The following is a 13,941-nucleotide window of genomic DNA, read 5'->3' on the forward strand; positions in this document are numbered from 1 at the left end:
GCTTCACTTTACAGAGCCTTTGCAGAGCAAAGGTTTTTAATGTTGATTAAGTTCAGCTGATGATTTTTTTCTTTTAGAGATCATGCTTTTGGTGACAAGTCTAGTGACCAGCCCTAAATCCTGAACATTTTCTTTTTTATTTCTAGAAGTTTTATAGTTTTACATTTTATATTTAACTCTGTAATCTGAGCTCATTTTATAAGGTTTGAAACAAGCTTTTCAAACAATAGTGTTCAAGTAATTGGACATTCATAGCGCAACAGCAAAAAGAATCGAGACTTATCTATCTTCTACTAATTTGCGTTTGCATCCTTGTCAAAAATCACTTGGGGATACTCGTGTAGGTCTATTTCTGGGTTCCTTTTTCACTACATTAATGCATCCATCTATCCTTATGTAAATACCACACAGCCCTGAGTATAGAAGCTATGCAAGTCTTAAAAATGAGTGGATGGATTCACTTTTATATTCTTTGGCAAATTGTTGTAGCCATTATATTTGCTTCCTTTTTTATATACCTTTTAGAAGAATCTTAATGATATATATAAGAATTCTTTTTGAAATTTTGACAGAAATTTTGTTAAAATACATTATCAACATGGGGAAAATTGACATATTTACTAGGTTGTTTATTCCAATCCATTAACAAGATATGTCTCTCTTTTAGATATTTTAATTTTTTTCATTATCATTGTAGTTTTCAGTATAAAATGCTGTACATATTTTAAGTTCTGCACCCAATGGGGGCTTGAACTCAAGACCCGAAGATGAAGAGTCCCATTATCTAATGACTGAGCCAGCCAGATGCCCTACATGTTGCACATTAAATATATGTATATATATATATATATATATATATATATATATATATATATATTCCTAGGTATTTCATTTTTAAGCCATTATAATTGATATATTTTAAATTTTAGAGTAAACATGCCCATTGCTGGTATAGAAATACTATGATTTTATAACATTTTTATCCTATAATCTTTCTGGACCCATTTATTATTTCTAGGAGTTTTCTTTTTAAGATTCCTTGGGATTTTTCTCATAGACATTCATGTCATTTAAAAGTAGGACAGTTTTATTTCTTCTTTTGCAATCTGCATGTCTTTTCTTTCCTTTTCTTGCCTTACTGCATTGACTAGACCTTCCAACATAAATAGGAGTGGTGAGAGTGAACATTATTGCCTTGTTCCTAATCTGAGGGAGAAAGCTTTAGGTCTTTCATGTAAGTTAATTATATGCTCTGTAAACACTTGAAAAAGTACCTAATAATTCCTATTTTTCTGAGAGGTTTAATTATGTGTTGAATTTTGTCAAATGTTTGTTTTGCATTGATAGCACCATGTGATATCTCATGTATAGCCTGTTAATTTAGTGGATTACATCAATTAACTTATAAATATTGAATAGTCTTGAGTCCTTTGTATGAACCCTTCTTGTTCATGGAGTATAATTCTTTTTAAATATTGCTGTATTTGTTAATAAGGATTTTAAGGTCTATATTCATGGAGGCATATGAATGGAGCTTTATTTTCTGGCACTTTATCTGGTTTGGGTATCAGAAAAGCTGAGTCTTTTTTTTAAAGATTTTATTTATTTATTTATTTTTTATGAGAGACACACACAGGGAGAGGCAAAGACATAGAGAGAGAAGCAGGATCCATGCAGAGAGCCAGATGTGGGACTTGATCCTGGGACTCGATCCTGGGACTCCAGGATCATGCCCTGGGCTGAAGGCAGGTGCTCAACCGCTGAGCCCCCCAGGTGTCCCTGAGTATCAGATTAATAACAGAGTCATAAAATAAATTTACATGTGTTCCCTTTTCTATTTTCCAAAAGTAATAATGTATAATTAATGTTAATTCTTCTTTTAATCTTTGGTATAATTCTCCAATGAAAACATCTTGAACAAGATATATAATTCTGCATATTTTCAATTTAAAATTTGACTTCCTTAAAAGTTACAGGACTATTTAAATACATAATTTTAATTTGGGTGAACTCTGGTAGCTTGAGTTTTTTGAATAATTGGTCTATTTCAACTTAAATTGTGTGGAAAGGTGTCCCTATTATTTCTCTTTTTATACTCCTGTGTTGCAAAGTCTAGAGTGCTCTCTGTTGTTTCATTCTTTATATTGGTAATTTGTATCTTTGCTCTTTTTTTTTCTTGTATTAGTCTTGTTAGAAATTTTCAACTTTATTAAGATTTTCAAAGAACCAACTTATTTTTTCTAATATTTTTCCATTTTTACATTCACTGATTTCTACTATCTCCATTAGTCCTTCTCTTCTGCTTCTTTGTGTTTATTTTGCTCTTTTATTTCTAGGTTCGTGAGGTAGGAAGTGTGATTTCTGATGTCACTGGGACTTTTCTGATGTACTCAGTGCTGTAAATTTTCGTCTCAAAAACAGTTTTACATGAGTCCCAGAAAATGTAATTATTTTCATTTTCATAACCCTATTTTGATTATCTATATAGAATTTGAGTCTCTGTGCAGCTTTGTATTTTAGTGGTTGTTCGAGGTATTACCTTATATACATAATTTATCACATTCTTTTTTTTTAATATTTTTAAATTTTTTATGATAATCACACAGAGAGAGAGAAAGGAAGAGAGAGAAGCAGGCTCCATGCACCGGGAGCCCGACGTGGGATTCGATCCCGGGTCTCCAGGATCCGCCCTGGGCCAAAGGCAGGCGCCAAACCGCTGCACCACCCAGGGATCCCACATTCTTTTTTTAAGATTTTATTTATTTATTCATGAGAATACACAGAGGAGAGAGAGAGTGAGGCAGAGACACAGGCAGAGGGAGAAGCAGGTTCCATGCAGGGAGCCTGACCTGGGACTCAATCCCAGGTCTCCAGGATCATGCCTTGGGCTGAAGGCGGTGCTAAAAGGCTGAGCAACCCAGGCTGCCCAATTTATCACATTCTAATACTGTAATTTTTGTTTCACTCAATAAACATAATTTAAAACCCAAGAAGAGAGGAAAGTCTATTACACTAACTTATATTATTTTTACCATTTTCCTTCCTGTGTTCCAAGTTTCCTTCTTTTATTGTTACCTTTCTGTTTAGACAATTTCCTTAGGATAGAGAGACAGGCCTTTAAAGAAAGGTCTTTCTTTACCTCTATCTAAGAATGTCTATTTACTTTTCTTTCCTGAATGATATTTTCACTTAAAATAGAATTCTAGGTTGACAGGAATTTGTTTGTTTTTTCCATCTCAGAATTTTAAAAATTCTGGCACTTTATTCTTGCCTCTGGTTTCTGGTAAAAGAAAAAAAAAATCTGTCATGAAGTTCTTGTTTCCATAGGTAAGATGTCATTTCTTTTCCACTGCTTTCATGTGTTTTTGTCTTTAGTTTTTAGAAGTTTGACTATAACATGTCTAGCTATGGGTTTCTTCGGATAGCATCAGTTTTTTATTCCCTCTGCTTTTTTTTTTCACTCTGCTTCTTGAATCTGTAAGTTTATTTATGTATTTATTTATTTCACAAAGTTTAAGAAGTTTTCAATCATTTCTTCAACTTTTTTTTTTCATTTCTTCAACTAATTTTTCAGCCCCATCCACTCTCTCCTCCTCTTCCAGGAATAGTGATAACACAAATAGCAAATCATTATTTTAACTGAACAAGTCCCTGAGCCTTTGCTATTTTTTCCGGGTCTTCTCTCTCTCTCTCTCTCTCTCTGTCTCTCACTCTCTCTCTCTTTCTTTCTCTTCTATTGGGTAATTTCTATTCTGTCTCTAAGTTTACTGATTCTTTCCCATTTCTTCCTCATTCTTCTATCTTTGAGTTTACTGATTCTTATGTCCATTTTGCTGTAAGGCCTATTCATTGACTAAATTATTTCTCTTAGTTTACTTTTTAATCCTAAAATTTCTGTTTGATTCTTATGTCTTCTAATTTATTGCTGAGTTTTATTTCTTTTGAGGCTTTCTATTTAACATCTGTTTTTTTTTTGTTAATATCTGTTAATTTAATCATTTAAAGATAGATTTATTTATTTATTTATTTATTTGTTTGTTTGTTTATGAAAGAAAGAGAGAGCACAGAGGGAGAGGGACAGAAAATCTGAAGCATACTTTGTGCTGAGCACAGAGTCAACACTGGGTTTAATCTCATGACCCTGAGATTACAACCTGAGCTGAAGCCAAGAGTCAGACCAATATTTAATGATTATTGGTATGTTGAGCGATCTCTGATTGAAACTTTAGATATTGTACTATTAAATTTTGGATTCTACATATTTTAGTTTTAGTTAGTTTCCTCTGACACCACACCAGCAAGAGAGAAGGCATGTGCTGCTTCATTAATTTCAGGCAGGCATGAAAGACCATGTTCTCCTCCACTGATACCTAACACAGGGCCTCATTACTCCTAAGCAGGGATGGGGATTCTATCTTTCCACTAGGTCTCCCCTGATACTTCCCCTGACTTAGATGACTCAAAGTTCCTTCTTACTGCTCTTTATATACCTTCACTGATACTATAGCAGAGGTCTCTTTCCCACCTGGCTAGTATGAAAGTCCCAATGCCCTACTTAATCTTCTATAACAACCCTTTTCAAGATTTTTAGTTGTACTTAATTACTGGAGTAGGTAAATGGTAAAATTCTCCTAGAAGTGGAAGTCTACATAATTAATTTTAATAATCATTATATCTAATTTGTGTTTTGTAAAGCATATAACATACTTTGTCTGGAAGTAATATGATTCTGACTTGTTTTGTCAAGATTCTTTTCTGGTCCCAATTGTGGGTCCATTGTCAAGCTTTCTCCTCAGATTGTTCAAGAAATCAATTATCACTCTAAGTATACATTTGACTCACCATCATTCTGCCTAGAGTTTTTGCTGTTTTTTTTTTTTCCTCTAAATAGACTGACAAATAGCCGTAACTCCCCATTACTTGCCCTTGCTCCCTGCTTCCTGAGATAGATAATCCTGCCACTTTGTGTTACTGAATTACATGGACTAAAATTAATGTCCTCTTCTGGAAAATAAAGTAGTCTTCCTCCATCTTATCGGTACCTGATTCTAAAATTTGTGAAGCAACTTAGAATATATATTTTTTAAGCGTACTCCTGGGATGCCTGGGTAGCTCAGTTGGTTAAGTGTCTGCCTTTGGCTTAGGTCATGTGATCTTAGGGTCCTGGAATGTAGTCTCATGTCAGGCTCCCTGCTCTGTGGGGAGTCTGCTTCTTCCTCTCTGTCTCCCTCTGTGTGTTCTCTCTCTCTCAAATAAATAAATAAATAAATCTTTAAAAACGTGTATCCCTATTTGTACTTTGCTTTCATCCTTCTAGCACATTCCTAACAAAATACAGCTTACATGTAAAGGTAATTATCACATCTTATAAGAAAGACAATATATTTCTTTAAAGGGTTTCAGATCTTCGCCTATAACTCCATTTGCATATATCTCCATTTATATATGTTTGTTTATATGGTTACCTGGTCATAACATAAAAGAAAAAAAAACATTAACCAACAAATTAAAAAGCAAATATAACCCAAATTAGTCGACCTTTTCAAGGGAAAAATAATTTCCTCTAGCTACTTATAAATATTAAAGAGTTCAATCTATGGTGAGTAACAGTCAACTCTAAGAGAGGTAGCAAGCTGTACCCACAAGCCAGACAGATATAAGATGTAAAACAATACAAGGCACTCAAGAATCCTGGACATCTAGTCTTGGGGCATTATTTTGCATAGAAAAAAAATAGAGGGATCCCTGGGTGGCGCAGCGGTTTAGCGCCTGCCTTTGGCCCAGGGCGCGATCCTGGAGACCCGGGATCGAATCCCACGTCGGGCTCCCGGTGCATGGAGCCTGCTTCTCCCTCTGCCTGTGTTTCTGCCTCTCTCTCTCTCTCTCTCTCACTGTGTGCCTATCATAAATAAATAAAATTTAAAAAAAAAAAAAAAGAAAAAGAAAAAAAATAGAATGCAGAGTATTTTCCTACATGCCAAAGTTAGAGTCGTCCAAGGTAAAGTATCCAGTTAATAAAAAAAAGTCACAAAACATTATTATTTGGTTTTTGTAACACTTAATTTAAAAGCTTCTGCAAGACATTTTTCTGATCATATTCTAAAATAATAATTTGATACTTGACAGAAATTTTGATGAGTATAAAGGAGATAATGCTTCTAATGTTCTCAAACTTAAATGGATTAGTTGTCTTTGTTTCCTGTAAAATTGGCCAACTTTGATTTCTCATGCCTGGAAATACCACATAGTGCATAATATTTAGCAGTAATTCAATCAGAAATCTTAACATTTTCAGATAACCTTGATATATACTGTCTTTTCTCTATTTCTAGGTCTGTTAGCATACAACAAAATTTTAATAACTTGGGTTACAATAGCTGTAATTATTTTCTCTTTGAGGCAAGGTGTCCCCAAATTCAGAGCTTTAGATTAAAGAAACTAATAAAACCTTGCACAAAGAGCTCAAGTATGTGGAAATGTTATATACCTAAATTTAGAGAGATCATTTATACCAATGTTATCTTTGAATTACAGTATTCACAGAGTTCGAATATACTTCATGTCCTCCTTTCTCTGATTTTTAAAAAATTTTATTTCTACATAACTGATAAAAAATATTTCCTTTGAGCAAAGGATACATATCTGTTTTTCAAGTTAGTACATTTCTTGATTTTATATGACTTTTTTGTTACCCAGAAAATACTTAAGTAAAGCTGTTGACTGTCTCTAGTAATTTTATTGCTCCGATCACATGAAATGCATAGCATCCAAATGTGTTCCCAAGAGGTTTATGTTCTTTCTCCTTAGACTGAAAGTGGAAAATATCTCTATGACAGATTCATACCACATCACAAAACTAAACTTCTAACATCTTGTACCATATGATCATCTTTAGTAAAATCAGTTTTAAAAAAAAAGAATGTGAAATACACTGTGAGTAGCAAGACTTGTGAGGCTGCTGGTTGAAGTATATACTACATATTTCAAAAATAACTAAAAGTGGAGAAGGGAGGTGACTCCTCACTCATATCATACATTTATCTAATTTCTTAGTATCACAAAATAGATTCAAAATAGATTCAACCATTATTGTGCTGCTATATAAGACGACTCTGTTCAGAGTCCTCTTTATTCTGTTTTCATATAAGATAGAAACATAGGCAAAACACTGATACCAAATTATCCAGTATGTACCCAAGGAGCCACTGTAAACTAGAACTACCTCAAGTTTAGGAAAGAAGGGAGTCTCAATTTTTGACAATGAATTTGTACATGAATTATACCACCTGCACTTTTTGCTATCATTCTCACAGGCTGCTCTCTGTGGATAGGAGAAAGCAGAGTAGGCCCAAAGAGGGAATGGGCTTTCAGTGTATTTCTTTAATTTTAATTAAAACTTACCTGGCAAGATTTCTAACATATACTATTTTCTAGAGGAAAGGTGTTTTTTGTTTTTGTTTTTGTTTTTTTTTTTTTATCAAAACAAAGTAATTTCTTCTGTGTTTGTTTATTTGTGTGATAAAATTCACTGTTTTGAAATCAAGTTTATACTGGATTTTTAACTATGATATTCAATTAAGCCTGGTTTTATAGGGCTTAGTAAATTCTTCCTGAGGGATCTCAATACTTTCTACCCTCTAAGATTGTATTAAGATTGCAGCTGGTATTTGTGTGTGTGTGTGTGTGTGTGTGTGTGTGTGTGTGTTACCCCACTCCAAACCACTTTCTCCAGTTTATAGAGTCTCAAAAAGATTTAGAGAGCTAGTGTGAGAGCCAGAGCACCTGCCAAATTAATGTCATACAAACTCTAAATGTGCTGCCATCTAGTTTTGTGACAATCATTCAGGGCTTTAGTTTCTTTCCTCTTATTTAAAATAAATTCTCTTAGTTATTATGTTTTATCCCCCCAAGACACTGCTCTAACACAACCAAACTACAGAACAGACTTCCATTAATATTTTACAGGAGAAAATTGACACTTATAGTAGAAAAAGGCTGAGAATGTCCTCCTACTTCTCAGATCCAAATTCTTTTTCTGTGCTGTCTCCTTCCTCCAAGTTGATAATCACTGGGTAAATTGCACCCTTATCTTATGTAACAAAACAACAGCCAAACAAACAAATAAACAAAAATAGCATAACCAACTCTTGAAGTCTTGAGATTTATTAAACAGGCATTGATTTTTCATATATGGAAGGATTCTTAGAATCTTCGATGTCATCCATTCCAACATTTTAATTATAAAGGTTAATAATCTGAGTCCATAAAAGCCAGCACCATTTGAAAAAAAAATGGCTTATAATCAAAACTGAATTCCATATCATCAACATATTTTCTTACTTAATATTGATGTATTTTTATGAGTAATCATCAAAATTTAGATTTTTAAAGAAACATTACCATTATCTTTAGCCTATGTTTAGTCCAGCATACATATATATTTCATACTCAACATGTATAAAGTCCTAACTAGTTGCATTATTTGGATTAAATTATTTGAGCATTAACTTTTCCCCTATGATCCTAAAGCCATATGCTGAAGGGCAAGTAAGACACACCTGGGGAAAGCCCACATCTAACTCATTTTAGCACACCTGCTTGGTTCTTTCTACTTATATGCCCTGTATTCCTGCTGACTGCAATTTTACTAATCCTCTGACCTCATAAAGACTGCCAGGGGCTGGCATGCGTGAGCAGCATGAAATCAAATGTGCCATATTGTTTAGCATCTGTTCCTAACTCCCCATGAAGTTTTCCTTGCAAACAGCACAGGGCTGTCAGCTTCAATCAGCTTGGTAGAGAACTCCACTAAGATGCATTAGCCTTCATCTAGGATTGCTCTTCACATGATCAGACCTACACATGAGGCATCTAGGTATAGAGACAATATAGAGATTTAATGTTAATATGCCATATTACCAAAATAAAAACCCCCTAGGTTTTACCCTAATATTTCTATGTGTTTCATGAGGTCTGAATGTTAAATATATCTCCTGGGATGAATAGCACAATTTTAGCAACTATTGTGTATCTATTTTTCTTCTTGAAATGCTTTGCTTGAGGCTTTGAAAAATTCTTTTGACTTTAACTCCTCAAGCATTCCCTTAATCTATCTTCATTGCAAACAATAATAAAATTTAAATTTATTAATGTCCCTTTGTAGAAACATATTTTCAAAATTTGTAATGCACATTGAAATTGGATATTTTCAGTTTCCTATCAGGAATGGTAATTAAAGAAAAATTATTTTATAAGTTAGGAATGCATAAGTGCTGCATAATAGGCAATGCCTGATTTTAGACTTTCTATTCATAAACATATTTAAATATTTAAATATCGTTAATCTGCCAAATGCTTAATCTGAAAGATTCTAAATAAATATCTCAACCTTTCTCAGTATACAAAAACATTCATTTGCATATTATGCTATTATAATCATTTGAACTCTAATAAAAATGATATGCCTGTTCTTAAGCTATCCAAGGAAAAATTAATTGTGAAGATAAACTATTTTACTAACCTAAAACACAATACTGTCTTTTCTTCTTTTAATCAGTCTCAAAATATCAATAATGTAGTATATATTATTTTTTATAGCTTATGACTCCTCTCAGATCATTGAACAAATAAATAACACTTATATTTCTAAAGTTTTATATATTCTCTTTATTGTCAAAAAAAATCACTTGATTCTGTTTGACCCTACAACTACATATTAACGATTTAAGTTGAATTGATCAAATATTTTTTAGCATTTCTGACCCTTCAGACTCACATTTCAGAGCGCTCTTGAATGCATATCATTTGGCAGATATCATTTAATTATTTCAATCATATCACTTAAATGTATCAGATACAAAAGTGCTCTTGTGACTTATTTGAAAGGACAATGAGGTTGTAACTATGAAACTGTATGGTGCACTAGTGAATATTTAATAATGAAAATGAGCCGTCAAAAATAGCTGAACTACTCTGTAACTGTATGTTAAAATATGTCCATCAAGGATATTTTTAGTAGTAATTGAATGGCAACAACATTCCTAAGAATATGTACTTATGTGGAAAAATCAATTTCTTTGACCATAAAGGATAAGTGAAGTTTGGCTACATGTACATAAATGTGTCCTATACACATTTAAATTCCATAGTATTTGGGAATCTACAGGATCTCAAGAAACAAGAATCCTGAAATAATCCTGACAGTGAAGTAGAGAATGCAAAGATTAGGCACAAAGACAATGAGTAGAAATCTAGCATATGTCAATTCAATGACTCTCCTCTCTTTCCTTTACTTCCCAATCCCAAATATTTCCCTCCCTACAAGATTTTTCTTACTTCCTGGTTACACTCTTAATCACATCTAAAACTTCTAACCACCATAATTGATAGCTACTAGAAGGAATGAGTCTAGCTACGAGATTCAATAATGCCAATAATGATCTTACATGAGAGGAGACTAAAGGTTAAATAATCTTAGAAGATAGAAAGTATTGGGATCCCTCAGGAAGAACTTACTAAGCCCTATAAAACCAGGCTTAATTGAATATCATAGATAAAAATACAGTATAAAACTTGGTTTTGAAACAGTGAATTTTATCACACAAATAAACAAACAGAAGCAATTTCTTTGTTTGTTTTAACAAAAATCCTTTCCTCTAGAAAACAGTATATGTTAGAAATCTTGCCAGGTAAGTTTTAATTAAAATTAAATGATTACACTGAAAATATTATGGAAGTATCTGAATGGCATCATATAAGGGCCCTAGAGATCCAGATATGCCTAAGTGTTCAAGGTACAGACCTGAAAATCACAGAGGTGTCCAGGTAATGGAGAAGAAAATGATTTCTGCCCCAGAATCTGGAAAAAAAAGTTTCCACTACAAGAACATATTTACTTTTAAGCACCAGAAGTTTGCTAAAATAAACCCTCAAGTAAAGCTAACTGAATTATTAGCAGTTTTCAGTAGAGATTTCATAGAGAATGAACACCAACAGAGTAACCACCTCTTACCTCAATAACTACATCGATTCATGGGTAAGGAGATAGATCTTGAAATGGCATAGGATTTTATTTTTTAAAAAAACATTTTTAAAGATTTATGTATTTACTTACTTATTTGAGAAGGAGAGCACAAACAGGCGGAGCAGAGAGGGAGAGGGAGAAGCAGGCTCCTCACTGAGTAAGGAGCCCTACTCTTGGGGCTCAATCCCAGGATCCCTGGAGATCACTACCTGAGCTTAATCAACTGAGCCACCCAGGAGCCCTGGCTCAGGATCTTAAAATTATGCCATTTTGAAGGAAGAATCTGAGATGAAAGAAGAGCTAATGGTTGGTTGTTAAACTTTGTAAAAGCAAGTGGAAGAGCATCCCCTTCAAAGAAAAGTAGTAATGTAGAAACATACGAGGAGAAACCAGTCATGAACTGAGTTAAACAGTGCGCACATGTATAGTGTGTGTATGTGTATGCATGTGGACTTCAGGGTTTGCATATAGTATAATAGAAGAGGAAGACTAAAGTATTCCCCTTAGATTGACTTCAAAAGCATGGAGTTAGTTCTGATTCATTAACAATAATTTGAACCATATAATCCTTTTAGTTTATCTTATATGTCAGATGATGTCATTTCACAAAAAGCTCAGTTTACAACTTTGGAGGATTGCTAGTGCCCATAACAAGCAATCCAAATAATTCTTTCTATGTATGATAAAATGTACTACTTTCTCTTCAGAATAGTATTTGTGTATATCCAATACCTCCTAATAAAGTGTGAAAAAAAGCCAAATGATTATCACATCTAAACTAACCCACACACACACACTCAAAATTAAATAAATAAATAAATAAATAAACTAACCCACACAAAAAATACATCTTATTTGGATTAATTAAAATATTAGTGAGGATCTTAGTTTTTAATTTTTAAAGAGTTTAACACAAACTTACTGTTTATTATTGATTTGACCAATTAAGCTTTTTAAAAAAAATCTGTGCTATTAAGTAATGGGGAAAGAGATATAATTATATTTAAAATATCCTCAGGTGAGAACTAGTTAACTTAGAAATATAAAATGAATTTAGTTATCTTTTCAAAGAAACTCATGATGACATAATTTTGTATCTCTACATGCCAAAATTGAAGGAATATAAATGTGGAGAGTACTCCAATCCACGGATCAGCTAGACACATTCAGGAATCTAAATGTACTGCTTTATTGATCAATATTTTTTTTCTCCCTTTATACTATAGTTTTTGTAAAAGATGATTACTTTTAACCACACTAATCAAAATACATCAGTCAAAAATATATCTCCTTTGAATAATAATTATTATTCTTGAAACAATTTGAATGTGTCTCAGAAAAGTTCTGTAAAAATTTCAGTGCAATGTATGGCTACATGACCTTATTTTTTTAAAGTCATCATGGTGACTGAACACCATTAAAAGGAAAGTATGTTAGGAAAACTCATGAGAAAAACAATATGAGAGTCAGTACAAAGGAGAAAAGGCAGCTGAGAAGTAAGAGAACCTGGGTCATAGAAGCAAGGCTGGTGAGACACAGCTTACCGCGTCTGGAGTGGGTGTCCACAGTCAGCCCATGAGCACTGTGGTGGCAGATTGAATAATGTAGGACTACTGTGAGCTGGGCTAAACAGATCCAAACATAGGCTGAGGGAATCAGGCCCTCGTGTTGGACACCATAGTTGGGATGTTGAGACCAGAGAAGTCTTGAAAGCCAAAGTCGCAGTTTGGGGATAGCAATAAACTACCAAGAAACAGAGAACACCTGTTGGTCGAAGTGAATAAAGTAGGTGTGGAGAGAGAAGCTGGAACAATTAGAGGCCTGTAAAAAAGATGGAAGAGAAGCTGTTTTCTAGCTGTTTTATTCCTGGCTGTCAAATGCTCTTGAATATTTAATATTTGAGATGATATGAGCGACTTTTTCCTTGTACTTTAAAGTTCTTAAGTGGAATAACCATGCATTCAGTTTTTAGAACTGTCATCTTCCTTCCTTTGTTCTTCCTTTCTTCATCCAGTCAAAAAGTAAATATTTATTGATCATTTAATATAGGAGGGCTACTTTGCAGTAATGGGGAAGTAAATATAAAAGAGTTTTATTTCTGAGACACTCACTCTTTTTAGTACAGGAGCTCGGTAAGCAAAGAGCTAATTGCACACAAAAGGGAATAGAAGCCTAAATCTGAAATTGACCATTTTTATGTTTTTTCCTATATCCAGTGACTATCATAGAACATCGAATATTTTAGGCTGATATTAATGATGGCTATTGCAATTCTAAATGTTTTCTCAGGCCATCTACCACTCTACCCTTTTATGAATAAACAGAAGGGAATTTAGCTTCCAAGATAAACAAAACTACTCTATTTTATACTTAGGGCAATTAAGTGAGAATAGCATATCATATTTCTCAAGTAAAGCCTTTTTTTCTTTTTAAAGATTTATTTATTTATTTATTATTTATGTATTTATTTGAGAGAGAAAGAGACAAAGAGAATCTTCAGAAAAGCCTTTGTGATCTCTAGGTTTGCTCAGTAATACTCTGTTATTTGTGTTTAAGTTTAGGATTGTACCCAATCTTAGGCATTACCTATGCACTAATTGTGCCGTTGGTGACAAACTGAAACAACTGATTTACTTAAAGTGATATAAAACACTTTGGGCTCAAGTGACATCATTAAAATAAATGATTTAAATTTGATTACTTAAATTTCATTATGATAAATTCCAAGTGTTATGCCTGAGCAAAAAGAAAACTAATAAACTTGAATTTTTTTTTTAATTTCAAGCTATCTATGTGTATTGAAAGAAAGTTTAATACATTTCAATGATAGGAACAAAAAACTGTTTCTTTCACCTCAAAAACTACTATGTAGTTAGCAGCCATTTAATAATGATTTTAATAAATTCAATGTCATGGGT

General features: G+C 33.2%; 1 protein-coding gene across 1 annotated transcript in view; it reads right to left on the reverse strand.

Annotated features, from left to right (window-relative positions):
• The window catches only part of SGCZ (sarcoglycan zeta), a 459,941-nt gene that overhangs the window by 411,019 nt on the left and 34,981 nt on the right, over positions 1–13,941 (reverse strand). The gene's annotated exons all lie outside the window — the stretch shown is intronic.

The sequence above is a fragment of the Canis lupus genome, chromosome 16 (assembly GCF_003254725.2).
Source record: "Canis lupus dingo isolate Sandy chromosome 16, ASM325472v2, whole genome shotgun sequence".
Lineage (NCBI taxonomy): Eukaryota > Metazoa > Chordata > Mammalia > Carnivora > Canidae > Canis > Canis lupus.